Source organism: Pezoporus flaviventris, unplaced genomic scaffold (genome assembly GCF_033815535.1).
Source record: "Pezoporus flaviventris isolate CSIRO_AGI_PZ_B2104156 unplaced genomic scaffold, CSIRO_AGI_Pfla_v1 ptg000031l, whole genome shotgun sequence".
Taxonomy (NCBI): domain Eukaryota; kingdom Metazoa; phylum Chordata; class Aves; order Psittaciformes; family Psittacidae; genus Pezoporus; species Pezoporus flaviventris.
In genome coordinates, this window is record NW_026892579.1 from 20058765 (window position 1) to 20079905 (window position 21141).

Sequence of the window (21141 nt, forward strand, 5' to 3'; positions counted from 1 at the left end):
TTGGTTTTCCTCCACAGGTTTTCTTGCTACCCTTGTATCACCATTCTAGAAGCACTGCAAAATCTGCAGATGGATTAATTGTAGAAATACTGAGCAACTCTGTCTTTACTGGGTATCTTCAGTTTCTTCTTTCAGAGTAATCTGAACAGTCTCATAGCAGAGGTCATGGAGCGTTAGGCACTGTTCACAGGATATCTGGAATTTTGCAGTTCCACATGCTAATGGCTCAGTAGCAACACATGTTTTGCAATATCTGACTGTGACATTAAAGCATGAAGTTTTCTTACTTGAGGAAATTAATTAACTAACTTAATTGAGGAAAGCAATTGCTGTATTCAGATCCCGTGGTTCTGTGGTTCAGCATGTTGGGATGGTGAACTCTTAAACATGGCAATAATGTTACTGTCTCACTGAAGTATTGTGTCCAGTGGCACGTATTTCATTCCCATCCAATCATCTTAGACATGGATCTTGCAGGTCTGTGTACTGAGTCCTTAGTGATAGATACTTCTCTTCTTCTATCTGCTTCTCCTTTGGTGATATAAAGCATTTTATTTTATTATTTATCCTTTTTTCCTTTTTTTTTTTTTTTTTGCAATAACTGGGGTTTCTCTGGTGCAGGCAGGAAGGCAGAGCTGCAGATGGGCTCTGCCAGGTATGTGTGTCACTGGCAGCTCCACCAGCTAGGGGCTTGTGAAACAGACTTTACACCTTCATTTTAACACCAGTTAATTACAACCCCCCTTGGCTGGCCATCTTGTCTTTGGCCTATATGTGTTTCCTCACATTTAAAACTATGACGGTATCATAAGGGGTCACGGCTCCCCTATCAGTGAGAAGGTTGTTTGCTCAGCAGTGCAACTAGGATAAAGGTCCTCTGTCGGCATAAACTGAGTTATACAGTTGAGGGGCAGAGCATTAACTATGATAAAGCTGCTGTAGTTGTTCTGACTTTAATGGAGCCATTGCCAGTTTGCATCAGCCAACAATGTGCAGTGTGAACAGGAGGGAGATGAAGTCTTTCATCTTCCCCTGTCAGTCCCACTTCAGAATACAGAGTTGAGTTGGCACACATGTAGAAATGGGGCTGGCTGTGTCTGAGAAAGGCCCAAGATCATGTCTGGATAGGCATGGAGTCCTTTGTTTTCATTAAGCCATCATAACAGAGATCACAAGTGGAAATGCAGCAGTAGGACACTGGCTGTAAAACAAGAAGAGGGGAGAAAGAGATTCAGTCAGTGCTCTATCAGCCCTGCATGATGAAGTCCAGATTAACTGGTTTATGGAGTATATCCATGATGTGATGGTTCTGACTCAACTTCTTTATAAACTTTGTCAAAAGTTTCTCTGTGACTAATGGGAAGCATGACATATAACAATCCATTCATATAGTTAGTGTAGGCTGTTTTCTCAGATTACTAGTCATGCCCTTTACCAGGCTTTGATTTATGTGGACTCGATAAGAGAAGGGCAAGAACAGTCTTTTGATAGAGCTTTGAGAGAAAACAGAGGTAAGGGACAATTTACAGCTTGTCCTTTGTTGCTGGAAAGGGGTTTTGTAAATTTGATGTTATAAATATCCTCAAACACATGAAGCAAAATTAAATGCACTAAATTAAGAGTGCCTTTTAAACTAATGGCTATTGAGACAAAGGTAAGAGTTATTGTTTTAGTTCATTCACTGTAATTATTAAGATCATATTTTGTGGCTGAGATGCACAAACATGGTTTGCCTGTTGCAGCCTCTTATCTCAAGAGTAAAAAGAGCAGTGTCTGTTCTGATCCAGCAAACGCAGCTCTGGCGGTTCTCTGTGTAGGTAAGTAAACAAGACATGAGTGAGCCCAGCAGAAGATAGGGAGCATAGTGTGACAGAGGGCTCTGTAAGATGCTTAGAGGGAAAAGTGTATTAACAACATGCCCAAAGGAAACTTTTTCCTGTCCTTAAAAGTGCTTTTTTAGATTGCTGCAGACATGTAAAGAAACATCTTTGTGGTTTGGGGATTTTGAAATTGGTGTCATACTTTGCAAATGAAAACATATCTTCTAGTTTGTTGTGTTTTTCGATGATCACATGGACTCAGAAGAACATCTTGTCGTATCGCAATACTGATTTGTCTTACAAATATTTCTAATTACCTGTGGATTTACTAGGGTATGCGTGACATTCTGTACCTTCCTTGTCTTCTATATTTTGTCACTTGCTCAGAAAGAGTCACCACTTACACAAGAGCATATTAGCTTTCACCATCTTTAGAAAAATGTGGTATAATGTAGAAAATAGTGGCAATTTGTTGTTATAGTTACCAGAAGACTAGTAGGTAAAAAAGACCTCACATGGGCTATTTGACCTCTTGTGTACCGTTTCACATTTTAAAGTGGATTTTTTCTGTCTTACTTTGCTAGGCAAATGGAACATTTGCCTAATATTACTCATTTTTATTCTGAGTATTTATGAGTATTACTCATTTTTATTCTGGCCATAGAACATAATTTTAAAGCATATTCAAAAGAAGCGGAATTCAGAGCCTGTAAAATTTTTTTCCATCCCTTAAACCCAATCTCCTGTTATGGCTGGCACTCTTCCACATGGTTCTGTCTCATATGACTCCTTTCATACCTTGATCCACCCTAAATTTAATCACTTGGGGTTTTTTTTTGTCCTGCTGTCCTTACTGGAAACATGACACAGAGCCTCACTCTTCTGATAGAGATATTCTTATTTCTGGGATGTATCCTTGGCTAATTTACACCCATTTGTTGTTGTGCAAACAGCATTCTCTAATGCAGGCAGTTAGTTTTCATCCTGGGTTCCTACACCTCATTCTGTGTTTAGGGAACAATCTTATCCCCTCAGTGTTAATTTTATTAGTGAATTCTTTCCCAAAGATAGACTTTGCATTCTACAGATTCTGTGTCTGTCTTATTTTGACTTAATCTCTCTTCTGCAGATGTGAGCACATCGTGCACAAAGTGTGCATCTTAGCAAAGTGACACTAAGGCTTCCTTGTTTCTTCTGGGAAGACCTTGCTTCATACATTAGAAAGGGCTTCTCTTTTTTTCAAGTCTGCAGCACACTGGTGGTTCATAGCAAACACCCCAGCTCTTCTTCCCTTTCATTTCCACCTGTGGAGACTCAAAGAATGCCATTATTCTCTCACAGAAAAATCCAATTATTTTATAAGGGCATGACCTTGTACATTGCACATTTGATCCTTTCCTTAGTTTTCCTGGATCCTCATCTTTATTTATGATGCTTCTGACTGTCACATCAACAAATGTTCTTGAAACATTTCTAGTGGCCCATGTCACTGTGCTGTGGTCACTACTGAAAATAATAATATTGGCTCATAGGCAGAACTACTATTCCCTCTGGCCAGTCACTTCTCTTTCTGGTTGAACCGTGGGGGTTCAATTCAGAACTCAGCAGGAATTAGGCTCTCAATGTCATCATCCCAAGCCCTGTGCCAGTCCTGATCTACCAAGTAGAATCAGCCTGTCAGCTGCCATTGACACGCACTGGACCAGGCATGTTCCTCATAGGTCATACATGTAAGACAAATGCTCTACTGAATGGAGTCCCGCACCTGCAGGAAACAGGGTTTGGTGTATTGTATGTTTCAACTATTTGGTAAAAATTGCAGGTTATCTTATTTAGAACTGGGCAATTCATTCCCTCCCCCCCCCTCCACTGAATTCATTAATTTTAATGTTTGGTACAAAGAGAATGTCATTCCAGTGACCAAATGCTCCTGTAAAAACATGGTGTTATCTTCCATTCCTTCTGCTACACAGCATGATGATGTTGTACCCAACACAGCCTGATGATAGACTGAGACCGAACTATAGTAGTAGGACTAAGACACTGGTCAAATTCCAGTAGTTGTTCATAGAATGTATTGCTGCTCTGAGATTGGACACTGGATGTTTTAGCCTTGATAGCTTTGTGGCTATAGACATGACCTGGGAGATTCAAACTTTTCCTGAGTGTATAAACTTTTAAAGAGACACTTTACAGACCTCTGACAGATCCATGCTGTTGTATTCCATATGTAATGTTATTTATAATCTAGGCTAATAATAATGCACTGTGCCCTGTATAAGCTTTTTTAAACTATGAGCTCCTCAGAACTGGCATTCTGTGTGGTGTGAGCTTGTCATCACTGTAGTGTCAGAGCAGCTTTGTGCATTCCATAACACAGGTGGCACCTCTCAAGTGTGATTTACCCTTCCTCTCTGCAGGAAGGGTAACGTGCCTGTTGGGTGAGCAGTGAACAGTCACCTGCTTGTTTTAAATGTATGCCCTGCTTGATGTATCTGTTAGAAGATGCAAGTGACAGAAGTGTACCTTGGAGGGGAGGTGTTGGGTTTGCCAGGGTCCAGAGTTTTTGTGTGAGGTCCCTCTAACTGGAGAGGCCACTGTGAAAAGTTTCTCTCTTGTGGAAAGTATGATAGCTATCCTGAGCCCAGGTTCTGAGGTGTCTTAAAGAGAGGACTTTAGGATCATGGACTTGATACAAAACTCTGTGAGACAGCAGCACAGACAACAATTGCGGGGTCATTGACATATTTTATCAAAACTCAGTTGGAAGGAACTTTTCTGTCATCCAGCTATGTTCAAAAATCTTATCCATTAAGAATACCTTGCATGATTTTCATCCCATTGCTACTAGTGTTTCTAAAATGCATGCTACGTTGATCAGCCAGAAGCTGGTGCTTCACTATGGTGCTCTGCATTCCTCTGCCTACCACTACTAATTAGAAGTGTTTTGTCTTGCTTAAGTCTATTTTAAGTAACAATCCATGTCGAGCATCGTTCAAACATAAGACTACTAATGCTAGTGGCCTGGCTTTATGAGGGGAAGGATTGGATGAATGAGTAGAGTTTCTGCAGGAATCTTTGTCTGATTAGCGATGTGTTTTGTATATTAAAACATATCATGGCCATGTGTACAGCTGCAGAAGATAATCCAGGCTATTATTACTTATTATTTTAAAATATTATTCTCTTCTTAAAGGTGATAGAGTAATACACAAAAAGACACATGCAAATTTACATTTAGTATTTTCTGCCTTGAAATTTTTTGTCACATAATCTAAGCACAGCTTTAAGTTTCGATGATGTGTCTTGAAAAGGCTTTTGATTATGTGGAAGAAAGCATTAAGGAATTCTTACCTTGTATTTAGACACAGCTTCATATACAGCTTCAGGTACTGGGCTCGCCGCTTCAAATGATAATATCTTGCTCATCCAATTTCATGAAGAATTCAATATTAAATGTCACATATGAGTAGTCTTAATACTGACATAGTTTCTTGATAATAAAGCACAATTTTGACTTCTTATCCTAATGAAATGGTGTTGCACTCATTGCAAAACTCTGGTAATTTCATTTTACTGTAATTCATAAAGAGAATAATAGGCAAGCAACAATGCACTGGGGTGTTTTATTAGGAAATTGAGGGCCATCTTCACTAGTTTTTCCAGATAGATTTTCTCCTTCCCTCTGTGTTGTTTTTCAGAATTGTATTGCTCTGGTACTATCTAATTTCTGCAAAAGGCAATTTTGTTAAATGTATTCCTGAATGCACTGATGAAGTTACAACTGTTTGGCAAAGGCTTGGAGACAATGATGCTGCCATGAAAAATGAGTCTTGTCAACAGAAAACTGATTTGTGATCACAAAATGAGGACAATGGTCAATGTTCTATTATCTGTTTGTCTCCAACTTTCAGGTGTATCCACTATCCTGAGGGAGTTCTTACATGTCAGGAGCATCTATGGACTCTGTCAACCCTTCTTCATTGTCAAATCATATCAGAGTGGAGACTTTTTTCATCTCTCTGTGCTGTGGCTTTTGCCCAGTGTAACTGGATATCCTGGGGGTTTGTGGCTGGCTCTAGGATTTAGGCACCTAGTTATTTTTAGTGCATCTGTACCAGTCTCTAGCTGTTTCTCATCTGTGCTTGTAAAACGGGAGAAAAGCATAGTCTAGTTTTGAAAGAAATGTGTTAAAGACTATCAGTTTTGGGATAAGCAGTGAAAGTTTTAATAGATAAAATATGAATTTGCTGTAGACTGTTTGTAAGAAACGGTGTATCTTGTTCCATATTAATAGTTGTGTGGCACTTTGGCACATATGTGAAAAGCTGTTGCTCTCAGTGTCTGCTAGGAGATCATATTATTTCCTTCCCTTCCCTCATAATGCATTTACCCTGCCTGTGATTTATGTAGCCAGGAACAAGAACTGAAGCAGTTACACAGGGGAGAGGATGGGTTCCTTGTATGCCAGGACTATGAAAAGCTAAATCTTGAGATCTTTAACCCATAAAACAGTGTTTCTAAAGAGGATGCCTTAAACCTGTTTGTATTTATTTATTAGATTCACTACTGTGTTATTTCTACATTGTTTAACAGCAGCTGATATCTTCCCATGTTTTCCAAGGTCCCAGAGTGTTTACTGTAGTTGCAATCATTCTTTTGTTGAAATCAGCAGAGTAGCTGGGCTTCTACAGCAAACACAGACTGCAGATCCATTTTAGCCAATGAGCCATTAGTTTATGCTAGTCTGGGAAATTCTGCTTTCTATTAAACTGCAGCAGCTTATTTATACTCTCAGAGTTGGCATTAATATACTATCCGGTCTTCTTAAAATGTGTGCTGCTTGTTTTGTTCTAATTCATCTGTTTGAATACCAGAAAGTTAAATGGGTTACACAGTATGTGTGTTGCTTTGATTACGGATTTGGAATTTCCTGCCTCGGATAAAGGAATAAGGATTAGCCTTAAAGATGTAATTCCACTTCTGCTGTCCAGATCTAATGCCTGCCTCCTAAAAGGGAGGAACATTCCTGTCTTTACAAGGGATTCTAGGAGATGCTTTTCCAAAGTGGAAAAGCTGTACTCCAGATGGTCAGAAAAATCGTCAGGGGTGTCTTTTTTACAAGCAGCTGCTAAGACCCAGCAGAGATGCAATCTATCCTTGTTACCCTTGACTGAAGGGTAAAAGGTGACTTCTCAAGTATGTGCTATTTTTGTGTAATCTGAGTTTCACTGTATTATCTGGGCTGAATATCCTACAGGTCACCAAGAAGGGTATGTAATACATGCCTTTAACAAAGGTGCACGCAGAGAAATGCCCTGTCCCTCGTACAGATAGTATCACACAAATTTTCACCTATTTGCTGAAGTTCCCTTGCTACTTGAGTGCCCCACAAGAGAAACACCCGAAGACTGAGATTCTAAAGCAAATATTGCATTAAACAGGCTAGAAAGCTAAAGTCTGAACTCTTCCAGTGAGCCCTGATAACTGCCTGCATTCTCGCTAGAAACCTGCAAGGCAGGTAGATTCCTTTCATGGTATTAATGCTCTTGCAAATACTTCTATGTTTATGCAACCTGTATCTCTTATGTCAGTAGGTACGTAGCCGTCTAAACATTGAAAGCAGGACCAGCTTCCCTGGGTAATTACTTTGGCCCTTTTGTGCTAGAAATGGTCCTTCAGTACTGCCCTAACTTTTAAAAAAAAAGAGTTTTAAATTACCCCAAAGAAAACTTAAAAGGTAACGAGCAGGGGTGAAGGGGACTAAGAGAGGAGAAATAGAAGAACTGTATTAGGACTTAATCTCTTCATGTTCTGTGCCTAACAGAGCCAAAACAACATAACACCCCCTCCTTTTCTCCATAGCAGAAAACATCCTTCAGGATGGTTCTCCTCTGCAGTCACTGTAAAGGAAGTTAAAATATAGCACAGACTCAATGAAAAGGTTGTGAGTGGGCTCTAATTTCCAGCATCCTTGTTCAACACTGAGGCATCCGGAATTTGCACAAGCCGAAGTCACCGCAGGAGAGTCTGAAGCCGTTTTGATTGTTGCTTGTGTAGGTGTTAGTGCTGAACACTTTCCCACCTCTGAAATGCAGTGGAGGCTTTTGCTTTGCAGTTTCGTGCTGTTGCAGTCTATCTGAGATTGCCCTTGTCGAGGGTTCAGGTGATCAGGGTTGAAGCTGTTGTTCCGGTCCAGCTTGTAGAGGGTACGGAAGTTGTATGCTCCTTGGAGTGCCTTTCTAATTTTTCCTAGTGAGAACATGGATGAGAAAATAAGTAAACATGGATCCTATTATGTCTTTTTTTTAATGGGAGTTTCAAATGAAGTTAGGAAAGTGTAACAGCTCTATGCAATGCTTAAAACAAGAAATGAATATAAACACTTGCAAAACACTTTCCACAAGCATTCCAAGTCAGGAAAATGAAAAAGGAAATTACATTAGAAACCTAATTAAAAAAAAAATAATAATTTCACATAAAGGTAAGGAAATTCCAATTAGAAAAATAGCCAGTGTCAGAGGGGCAGCACTGAATGCTGTAGGATATCTGAGCCCCTAGCTGACAAAGAGTTTCTAATTTAGGGCCAAATTAAGCTCTCATTTATGCTGGCATGTATCCCCAGGAACTCTTTTCACTTTGTCAGGGTACTTGAGTCTTACTCCTATGTAGCTGAGACCATAAATGAGCCCTTAAGAAGCTTTTTTGCTGCTGTGAATTCTTTCAGAGCCTTATAATTATTTAAGTTCTTTCCTGCATAATGAACAGGCAGAGGCAGTAGGGTGAAAAGTCTGGCAGGCATGAGCTTGCAGCTGTAAAATAATAAAGTGCCCTGAAACTTGAGGATTTTGACTTTGTTACAGACACCACTAGTTAAGTCTCTGCTGCTTACCTCTGACCTCTCAATAGGCTAAACATTGGGAATCCAGAAACTCCAGATTATTGAGAGGGTCGTGGACCTGATTGCAATATGTAGTACTGTGTTATTCATATGGAAACTTTTTGAAATTGTCTTTCAATAACTTCTTTTGAACCCCAGATCTCTACATCTGGACATTTGTGTAGTGTAGTAGGTATGTTACATATGAACATGACCTTCGAATACTAGCTTTTATGGTCATGCCTCTTGTGGTTAGTATGATAAATGATGTTACACTGGCTAATTAAATCAATACATTTCATTAGCATCTTGCAGTTTCTGAATTCCGTGTCACTCTTCAGTCCCATGGATCACCTTCCATATCTGCTTTTTTCAGGTCAACATGCAATTTTTTCCCTCTTCTTCCTCTGCAGAGATACAGCAGTTCCAGTAGTCTCCATCTGAAAGGATGTTTGAGAAGTATATTTAGTACATCCAAAAGGAGAATAGTTAGCACCTTTGCTTCCCCCTTTAATTTGTTTTCACCATCTCACAAATCAGGGCTCTTCTGTGGCTTTTGGAATTAAGTTATAAACTAAACAATGAAAATAACTTTCTTTGTTGTTTGAACATGCTGTGAACTGTGATAATACAGAGAGAGAATAGGTGCTGCTGAGAAATGTTATACGAAAGAATGTAAAGAATCCTACAAGGATTTTCACTCTCTTGCAGCACTGTCAAGGATCTGCGTTAGGAATATAGCAAGCCTGTCTCTATGGTTCCACATAACAGCCTTTTTCTGTTTCCTTCTTGACTTTTGCCACATATTATATACCTAAAAAGAGGTTGAAAATCTTTTCACAAAAATTTTGTGTCCCCCCCCGAAGTTAATAGCCTAAATATCTCTGAAATATGTTCATTCTCTTGGATATTTTTCACTTTTTTTTTTCCCCAATAAAACGTGTTTTCAATACCACCCCAGAATAAAAAGAAAAATGCTGCTGTTTTGGGAGTTTCTTTGGCTTTTTTTTTTTTTTTTTTTGTCTTCTAAGTCCCTGTTTACAAGTTTTTTTTTCACAGGCAAAGCAAGAGAAGACAAGGGAAGAAATTTCTCTACCGTTAAGCATTTCTCTGAAAAAGCTTTGAAGAAGCAGGTTTCTACAACAGCTACAAAGCAAGATGAGACAAAAGAGCAACCACCAGTGTTTTAGGCAAGCCTAGCAACAGCCCATGTCTGGATAGCTTGTTATGATTCAAGTGTATGTTTTAATAGGGGGAAAACAACGTTGGTTTGAATGCACTGAATACCGGTAATTCCCAAACAGAGAGAGCTTCACGGCTGTAGGCAATCAGGACCTTTGACTTAGATGCTGTGGAATAAACGCATTTGATCATTACACATGGACCTGCCCCCCCATCCCTGCAGCATGCCAGGATGTAGGATCACAGCCTGGCTCCTCTCTGGGATTCCTGTCTTGCCTTTCTTGATTTGTAATGAGAGAACAAAAAGATCCTGGAAACAAAACTGGGACAGCAACCCTCTCTGCACCCCTGCAGCCACTAACTCTGGTACCCGAAGCTGTGATTCAAAGGGGAAGAGAAAGGTGAGGAATAAGAAAGCTGACCTGAAGACTTGTTAGGATGGAGTGCTGCTAGGGAAAAAACATTGGGATGATTTCACCCACAGCATCTTGCTCAAAGGCTTGTCCGGGAAGCCTTTTGCAGGTAACTGAAATCTACTTTCTGCTGGGCCTGGAGCTCTTATGCAGGACTTTTCCTGCCTTCTTTGCTGTATGTATAGTAGCTATGTTAATAGAGGCCCTGGGTATGAAAGAAGTCCTTAGGTTGTGTTGCTTCATTTACCACTAGCATGTCACATCACAGCTTGTCTTACAAGAATTTGGGCTGTGTTCAGAAATCCAGCTCATTATCCAGAGGTGATACAGCAGGCTTTTGCCCATCCTGTTTCTGCAGCTAATAGAGCTGTCAGCTCCACTGTCATTGGCTTGTCATCCTGTCCAGAAACATACCAAAAGCTGTAAAGGAAACAGGTCATCCCTAGAGCAGACTCCTGAAATAAATTTTACCCTTATTCAAATGTGCAGACAAAATAGCTTGGACTGCCCTTTGATTGTAGTTTGTACTGGACTTGCCTTTTGTTCCATAGAGTCAATGTGGGTTGAAAATATAACATATTTTCCAGGAAAATATCTGTTATACGTGCCAAAGGCTGTTCTGCTGTCAATGACTTGTGGATTTTCATAGCATATTTGGAAGAAAGGCTTTCCTCTCTGTCTCCTTCAGTTGCCTTAAGCCCAGCGTTACCATCTCATTCAAGGGATGATAATGGTGGTGCTCACTTGTGGCATTAGATGTTTGTACCAACTGTGTTTATGAATGTTCTAGCTGATTTTAAATACAAACTTCAGTGCTGGAGACACCGTCACACTAAAAGCGATTGAGTCACTGTAGCAAGGAAGGAGAGGTTCAGCAGGTAAAGCAGCAGTCAGTCAAGAAGGTGCTTGTTGGCTAGTAAAGTACAGGGGATGACAGCTGGTCTGACAAAGTGACATTTGCATCTCCAGAGAAGTGAGACTTTCTTAATTTAACTGGAGAAGTGTCAAGATCATCTGCTGAGTAAGTTAGAGCGAAGTAAGTTTCAAATGGAAAGAAAGAAAGTTTCAAGAGGAAAAATTAAATCTGCTCAGAATGCCTGGAAATAAGTTATTGATGCTGGAGTGAAGGAAAGGTTTTTCTCTCACAAATGTAGCCTACAACACATGACATACAGGGCAACAGCATGTCAGGAGAACACATGCAGCGAATAGGTGGGGTACTAAATAAAAAGGTCCTTTTATACTTTCTCTTGTAAAAAGACTGACTATAGCCTTCTTTCTTATGCCTTAAAGCCCCTTTATTACTGTTGTGTCTATTCTGGATGCTGTAAATAAGTACTCCCTCATGCATTTTTCTTTAACCCAGCTGGAGTTAAAGTACTTGGTTAAAAACAAGATGTTCCTTGCCGAAGGCTGCCTCAGCCCTAATAGGCAAAAAGGGAGGTGGAATTCTAGGGGTGAAGAGGGGGAGTCACCTCTTCCTGCAGTGAGGGTTCGCAAAGGAAGCTTTTACCAGGATGCTGGTGAGCATACCTGAATCTCAGTGGTCCCGGGAGAATTTATTACTGGTGCACTTGAGTCATGCTGTGTCTTTATTTCTCTCTGAAAGAATGCATATCTGTGTTAAGGGTGAGCTTATCTTTTCCCATTTCTTTCTTTGTTCATGAGCAGCTTCTGGTTTGCTGGGGATGCAAGTAGTTTAGCAGCACTCATGTCAGAACATTTGCTAGCATCATGCTCCCACTTTTAAGTCATAAAGCAGTAAAGGGAATTATTATTGTCGTCTCTTAAGCAAGGTGACAAAAGCATAGATGTAGTAACGAAAACCCATAAGTATTTACCCAGCTCTTTTCACATTCCTCTTTCTGTTTTCCCAAGCAAAAAGCAGCGCTCCATAGCAACCATTTTAAGGCTGAGGGCACTCTGAAAGCAAGCTTGACAAATGAAAGTGAGGCGCTGTGGCATGTGGGACTGGCGGAGGAGCCTGATGGAATTGCGAAGCCCACGCTGTGCACAGCCCCACTGGGCTGCATCCCCTGGGGTCACAGGGGCAGGAAAAATGCAAGCAGCCGCCACCTAAGCCAGTGAGCTGGAGGTGCTCAGGAGGCAGGCTCTTGTGTCTTAGCAACTCTGAACACTTTCCTGGAGTTAAGCACTATATTCCTAATAGTCACCACTAAAAGAGTGGGGACTATTAGGCTTCCTTTTTAACAGGAGTGGACAAGTGAAATTCCCAGTTTTAAATGTGACCAAATGGGCAGAGACCTTACCTGAGCTGTAGAAGGTGCAGATTCAAATCCCACCTTTCCTATGCCAGCCATATAGTCCTGCCTTTTTCTCCATGCCAGTTCTGATGGCTTTGTGTCCACACAGCACACTGCTATGATTTATTAAGCAGAAGACACTTACCTTGGTTTTGCTGGTTTAGTTTCTTCTGGAAGGGGAGGAAGGGTATCACTTATCATCCCACCTGTCAAAGCTACTCAGCATCTCACAGAACTGTAAATCATTCCCTGAGCTTGAGGAAGGCTATTTAGCCCATAGCTGAGATGCTCATTTAGAAAAGAAGAGATACTGACTTTCTTCTCTTGCCATGCATTTCCCACTGTGATTTTCTCTCCATTTGAAATCATACTGACCTCATTTCAGTTGTATACCTGTCATATACAGTAAGACTGAGATTCTGCAGTCTAAGAGAATTGGCTAGGTCTCTCAAGCAGAGAAATGGAGGATTGACTGTGTTTTGATTCACACTGTATAATCTTTGGTTAGTAAGTAAACTAGAAAAGCTAAGTGTTCTCTTCCAAACTCAGTAACACATTTTTGAAGGACTTCAGCAAATGTTCTGGTTACCTGCCTCTGGCATGGCTCCCTATATTGCTTATGAATACTGAGCTGGATAACTGAAAGTCTTCTTGTTCTCATCTGTCACTTTGTGCTCCAATGGGTTCTGCTCGCGACAAATGCTACTGAAATGAATCAGCTGTAGAGGAGATGCACAGGAAAATAATAAGCTGAGGTAGGTGCCAGGTGTCTAGGCCAGAAGGTATTGCTACCAATCCCCAATAAATAAAGTGTCAAACCTGACAGTGTGACCATCACTGTCGCAGCTGAGTTTTGGTTATTTTTTTCCAGTTCTTATAAAAACTGGTTGTTATCATTCTTGGGGGTCTTCCTACAAAAAACTAAAGAGGCTATATAAACTCTGGATTTTTTCTCCATACTTTTTTCTAATGCCACTAAAAACTTGGTGTTTCCCAAATCCATTAGTGTTGGTAGGGGCTACACATTTGAGAGCCATTTTTTGTCCATCCCCCATGCACTGTTTAGAAACTTAATGAGTGATTCAGAGCATCCACTGTCTAGTGTCTGCAGTCCTGCCTTATTAGACAGGCAATGACTAAAATAATTTGGTGTCCATGACATGCATCCATAGCAGGATGTTTGAACTCAACCCTAAACCTCTTTGTTATCTTTGAAATCTCTACAGAACATCCAATTTATTGCTTTTTCAGATTGGGAAAAAAATATTTTGAAGTTTTATGCAAAGGAAAGTGTGATAGAACTATGAAGGAACATGCTTTTGTTGTCTGATCACCAAGCCCAAAATATTAATATGCACAGGGGTAATAAATGCTACCAACTTAATTTACTTCGAAGATGGTGACTGAGCCCACTGAAAGTTCAGTCCTCTTGTTTCCAGTTACCTTGTTTCTTACACTCACTAGACTTATTCCTACCAAGTTCATCCAAAATTACATGGTAGCACCCAGATATTCTACTTTTTTCTTGACCACAACTGCCTATTCTCTCTCTATCAAGGCACAGTCCTGTTTTGTTATTAAATCAGTGCTTATTCTATTTCCTTATTGTTCTGTTTCTTTTAAGGTTCTGCAGTTAAAACAGTAATGCTTCATTAAGGGGAAATTGCCATATCTAAAATGATCAGTTACTGAAACAGTATAAACTCTTTTGCTTCAGGACATTTATCTTGGGTTTCAGCAAATAAGTTGCTCTATAACAGCCAAATTTAGGATTTGGGCAATTTAATTTTGAAATATCTCACTTTGGCTTACCAAAAAGAGCTCACCCTCCAAATTAAACATTAGCCAAAGAATTTTACGGACTCTGTGTATTTCTTCTCTAGCTTCACTGCATCTTAGCATATATAAAACTATGCGAAAGTTACATGGTAGGTTTTATTCATATTAGATAGCAGGACATCTGCTGATAATGCCTGTATATTTAAGTTTAAAGTATGTGTTAGAAATACAGACAGTCTGGAGCATTATACAGTCAAGTTCTGTTTGGTTTTGTTAAGGTGACTCCAAACTGTATTAAGAGCTGGGGAAACATCATCAGCTCCTGAGGCAGTCACAATAATGATAGCTTTATCAGCAGTCATTCACCATTTTAAAGAACAAAGGTTAATAAACAGGAGATAGAATATTTATTCTAATATGGGTCCCTGGGGTACTAAGTTGTCTTTAATGAGAAATGAGGTAATTACAAGATCTGTCACCTTTTGTCTCTCAAATACACTTGAAACTGTTTAATATGAGGCATGTGTTGTTCAATGGAAAATAAAGACTTAGAAATTATTGTAAAGCATTGCAATATCAGCATAGTGAAGACAGTGAAGCCTGAATATCAAAGTGCATATTTAAAGGCCATTTAAACACTTTTCTTAAACTGGAATAGGATGAGGTGTCAGGTCAAGAAAATACATCAGTTGTCCTGGTCTGTATTCATCCTAATCATTATGACTACTCAGGTCCTCAACTAGAGGTGTTGTAGGTTCAAAACAGTGAAACATAGTGAAAGGATTGGACTGTGACAAATTTTTGAAGGACGAATGTCTAAGTTTGTATTGCTTGCTTTATATCCAGCAAACACACGGGGAGTGATATGAGATCAGCTAGGATGATTAAGAAATAAATCACAAAGCTAATGCATGTGAAGAAAGAACAAGGAACAGCTGCTGCAATTAAAGAAAATACACAGGGTCAGTCTTCTGGAAGGCTGTAAGCCCCATTTTACTTTGCTTTACTGTATTTGCTGGATCAAAGATTCTTGAAGTCTATTTAACTGCCTGTCCCTTTTTGCAATGTCAGAGCAGTGTAAAGGAGACACGATGTAGATGAGAACCACGTTCTGCAGAATTAGGTTATAGAAAGATAATTACACAAACAGCCTTCATTCACATGCTGCTCAGCGCCACCAGGATTTAAATGGTTCATGTTATGGAGGGCAGAATAAATAGTTACTATAAGGTCACTGGTGGGACAGGGACATGGCATTCTGGAGGGCAGTCCCCTTCAATCATTGTTGCACCAGGAGTGCCTCTTGGATGGAACTCAAGGGTCAGTGAGGCATGGTTTTGCCAGCATCTGGCTGCTCTCTGTGGCAGAGCTGGGAGTGGGGCTCCAGCCTGGACTCCAGCTTTGCCTGCAGTCATGGGCTTGCCCTGTAGGTGAGGTGGGTCGGGAGCATGAAGATGACACAAAGGTGGCTGATGTGCCAGATGTTTGTAGTGCTGTTTGGAGAAATGAGTTGACAGGAACCTCATGCAGTTCAACACAGGGAAGTGCAAATGCTCCCCCTCTCCCTGGGGAGGAGCAGCCCTAGGCACCAGGATGGGCTGGGGCCACCCAGCTGGAAAATAGCTAGAAAAGGACCTGGGAGTCTCGGTGGACACCAAGTTACTCATAAGCCAGCAATGTGCCCTTGCTACCAAGAAGGCTAATGGGCTGCATTAGGAAGAGTGTTGCCAGCAGGTTGAGGGAGGTGATCCTTCCACTTAACTCAGCACTGGTAAGGACACACCTGCAGTGTGTGCCTAGTTCTGGGCTCCCCAGCAGAAGTGACGTGGAGCTATTGAAGACAGTCCAGCAAAGGGCCGCAAAGATCATGAAGGGACCAGAGCATCTCACTGAAGCTGTGAGATAAGAAGGCTCAGGGGAATCTTATTAGTGTATATAAATACAAAGGATGCAAATAAGTCAGAGCCAGACTCTTTTCAGTGGTGCCCAGTGACAGGACAAGGGGTGATAGGCACAAACTGAATCAGGAGATTCTGTCTGAACCTCAGGAAATACTTTACTGTGAGGGAGACCAAGCACTGGCTTGCCCAGGTTGCCCAGGGAGGTTGTGGAGATATTTATAAGCTGTCTGGAACACAGTCATGGGCAACAGGCTGTAGGATGAGATGTCCTCCAGTGGTCCCTTCCAACTTCAAGCACTCTGTGATTCTGTGAGGACTGTGTATTACCACTGGAGTAACAGCACTGTTGGCATTTACCTCCCAGGCAAAGCAAGGAGAACTCTTCATCTTGTAGACACTGTGCTCTACAGGACAAACCCTTTGTGGCTGTGTTTGCTTAGATTGTAAAATGCCAAAGGCAGAGAGGCCCAAAGCAGGGTGCAGAGGCAAGGGTGCTGGTGGGACAACCAGTGAGTGCAGAGGGCTGAAGAGGAAGGGGAGAAACAGGACACATAACTTCCAGATGAGGAAGGCCTGAGTTCAAGTGGCCATTTGGCTAAAGATCTGGTGAAAAGGCAACTGGCAGGCTCCTGTCTTTGGAAGAGTAAACGTAACAATTGCTAGAAGCTGTTTTGGGTAGCAACAGCAGGAGAAAGGTTTGGTGGACCTGCTGTAGCCTGTCGCACTTTTGCAAAGGCATCATGGAGATCAGTGGGTTCCCAGGCCGCCTCGTCTACTCCTGGCCCTGAAAGGAGACTTGGAAACAAAGCAATGGGGACAGACAGCACACTGACAGTTCAGGTGTATATTCACAAAGAAGTTGCATTCATTTCCAGCCTCTCCTGCTTTTCTTCATGTAAACATTTATTTAGCTTAAAAAAACCACTGGCAAATGGCTGATGTTCTCAGGTTATAGTCACTAAACCAGCTCCTAGCTTTGCATCTTCTTGTTTGCTATTCAGTAATTGTCCTCTTGAATGAATGTGTCTATTGACCTGAAAAAAACATAATTGTGTCTCCCTTCAGCTTTCAGTTTTTTAAAAGCATTTCTCTGTTGAACTGACTTTCTCCAGTAATGATTGTATTTTTTTATAGATTTCCCTGGTAACATAACAGTATGGAAATAAGCATTTGTACTACCCTTTCCACTTCTAATATGCAATAGTCATTTTTACAACCACAATCTAGCTTTCCCTTCAGTATAAAGGTGAAAGATCTCCTCAGCATCACTAGTGCAAATGCTGTGTCTCTCAGCTTCTCTGTGTCACAACTTCTCAGTAGCTCCTTGTTCCTATTTACTAACCAGGGATGAATTGCCTCTCCCTTCCTCTACAGGTGCTGAGGCATCTGCAATGGATTGACATCTACTTTCAGTCTCATCAATAAAGCCAGTTTCCAGAAGCACTAACACTGATAAACCCACTTAAAGATACCAAGGGCTTGCGGATTCTAATAAATCAACCCACTTTTTTTTCTTATTTGAAGTTTGGAAAGCTCCCAAACCATGGAAAGTTTAGAAGTGTATTGCTCCTTCCCTCCTTGGAGCACACTAGCTAGGGAGTAATTGGGGAATTCTCCCCAATGTAGCCAGGGAAACACCACAGCAAGCTCCCAGCTAACTTGATTTGGTACCTTCTCCATACTGAAAGATCAGCTGGTTTATTTAAAACTGCACAGTAGAATTCTGCACAGCTAACTACTGTTATCAGTGGCTTTGATCCCCTACGAATACTGCATATAGCACTTCTGAGTGTAATTTGATGTGGTAGTTTTATTACCTTAATAGGCAGGAGAAAATTTTCAAGACCACTCCATGCAAAATTAGCAGTTTTGTTACATTTAATTAATTCAGATTCATGCGATTTTAGTGCAGCGTAAACAGTTAGATGTTGAGAAATGGAGAACATAAAAATAAAACAAAACCCACTTTTTTCTCCAAACTTCATGATTTCAGCTTAGTTTAAAAGGCTGGAAGTAGCTTCTGCTGGGAACAATGAGTCACTAACTTGGCTAAGCACCGCACAGGGTCAAAATATTTTTTAAGCTTTGCAGTATGATCACTTGGTGCAGGAACCTAAATATTTAGTTTAAAATTCCAGCATATGCTTGTTCCACATGAATAGCCACTGCAAACAGTCCCAATTACTGCTAATTGATTTAAACCTCAGAACTCAGTAGGAAATCACAGATGTTAACTGCTCAGCGATGCACTAAAACTTCACGAGTTTCTCACAAATGGTTTGGCATAATTGCAAGATATCTTTTTGAGGCCCGGGGATTATATAAATCTGTTCCAGTGAGAGCTGTTCCATGGAAAGCATTGATGTTCGGCTTGCAAGGCTGTTATGGAAAATAACTTTATATTTGTTTCAGGAACTTCACCCTGTAGAAGACTGAAGAAAATGTTTAATGTTTTTATACTGCAAAGAAGAGAGAAACTCTCTCCTTTTTGGGCTTCCATGGAGGATTTCAGAACGTTTTGGAAAGAAAGCTGGTTTTCTTGAAAAGCTGAAAAAAGGTGTGGCAGAAAGAAGTCAAAGGAAAATAGATGCCCTGAACTGATGTACAACACAGGACAGAGAATTCTAGGGAAAATTTTCCAGAAGTCTTTGATTAAAAACGCATAAAGGTTGACTATGGACTCCCTGGGAGCCTGAAGTTAAACAACGCACATAAGTGCAGAAGAAGGATGCAATAACCACTTAAATGTAAATGAAGACAAGCTTCAGAAACCAAATTGCTTCTAGAATTAAAATGACCCTGTTCCCCTCCTCATCCATAGAAACTACCTACAGACGCTATCTGCTGGCTAATCCTCATCTTCATTTCCTTTCCTGTGGCAGTTATGGTGATGTTCTCTCTAGCAGACATGATTTTTTCTGGAAGTGACAGGAATTTATTTTTCTTAATACAGCACTAGTAATATAAATTCTTTAATATCATTAGGAATTCAGTTATACGCCAAGCTGACGGCGAATGTCGCGGCAAGATGAAGTATCACAGATCAGTTACTGGCAGGTTTCCCAGCAGGTGAGTCAGGATCTCAGCTTGTATGGTTTAAGGCTCGAGGGCATCTCTGGACTGCAGATTATTTTTTGCTAGGGCACCAGGACTTCAAGGGTTGGTGGCTCTGGCACAGCATGGACTAAGAACAATAGCTTGCTGAGGAAAATGAGTTGGATAAAATGTGAATTGGAAAACAGGAGAGTTGGGATCTATGTGACTGCCATTTTCCTGTGCCTCTGCATGCTGTTTGTAAAATAAAAGTATTATTTTCCCCCTGTGAAGCTTTCTGAAATCCCATTAGAATGTGCAGCATGTCAGGAATGTGGTGTTTGCAGTGCTGTTGCGGGTCCCAGCATGGCTCCCAGCCCAGAAGATGACAGAGGGAGAATCCCTTTCCTAGAGAGTGCTCTTTGAAACAGTAATAGCAGCATAATGGAATGAAAATGGCCACCCTTCTGCAGCTGCGGTTATGCTTACATCAGTGCAAGTCGATACGTCTGACAGAGGTATCTGTCCCTAAATGCACTGGCCAGAAGTTTATGGCCTAACAGGCAGACCAACCATGTGGAAAATGCATTCTGGCCTCAGGTAAAGAGGACACTGCCCAGTTATGCTGTCAGGGTTAGGGGATCATCTGCCTACAACTACCCACCAGGGCACAAAGCTTACCCTGTCTCTCCTTCCCACCCCATCCTCTCCAAAACCCAATGAGACAGTAACAAAACATCAGTTAGTGATCATCATCCTAGACCTACGGGGTTGCGTAGGTTGGAGAGCACTTTGAGGGTCATCCAGCTCCAAGACCCTGCTCAAGACTGGACCAACATCCACTAGGTCCCTCAGCCTGCCTTAGGGAAAACCTTTGTACAGCAGGAGCACAGGCAGGGTCTATTAGCAGTGTCAGGGTCCTTCTCTGACTTGCTCCTTACCATTTGCTCCTTCTTGGCAAGTCTGCTAGTCTTTATGGAAAAGCCCCTGATTTAGCTGTAGCCTTTTCCAAACATGTTGCCTGGATTAGAAGACTCCTTCAGCCACCCTCTGTACTGTGCTCCAGTACATGCGTATGTTTTATAACCGTGTCCTTCTTATATTACAGTTTTAAGTATGCAAACTGAAAGAGATCCAATCTTTATGTTGTCTTCTTATACATCATCTTAAAAATACAGTTGGAAAACCAGAGGTAGACAATATTTACACTGGGAATAACAGCCCAGGAATGAGGAGTAACATATTTCCCTGTGTTATGTGTACGTTTCAGAAATGTTATCCTGCTGTTCATTTAATGAGATTGTACTGGGGAAAGAAGAAGAAGGTTGCAGGCATGGCAAATGTGTCTAGCAAATCTTTAAATGCCTGAGTGGTGATGATGATGTGAGCATGGGTTTATTGCTCTGCATTTTAGAAATACATTTTAAAAACTTCCAATTTTGCTAGACATTTATTTGCATACAGGCAATTCTGCCTCTCCTTTCTGTAATTTTATTGCAGCTGTAATAGAGATTTTGGAAATCAAATGCATTCCACTGTATTTCAAGGCTCTGCCTGTGCTATTGGGTGATATCTGGTTTATGAAAAGAAGGCATTATTTGCCCCACTCTCTGTGTATCTGATGGAAAAAATACAGTAAATTGAGATTAATATATCCGTTCCTTGTGTATGTGGGCGGATATAAGGGAGATGCAAATTTCAGTCTCATAGAGGTTTCTCCTCTCACCTTATGTAAGCTTGAAACATATTATTGTTTGGGGTTTTTCATATTTACTCCTCCAGTCTCATGCTGGATGCTGCTTATGGGATGGCAGTTTTATTGGCATTGAGTCTTCCTTGAGACTGTTGTGATTGCAGCTTAGCCCTTTG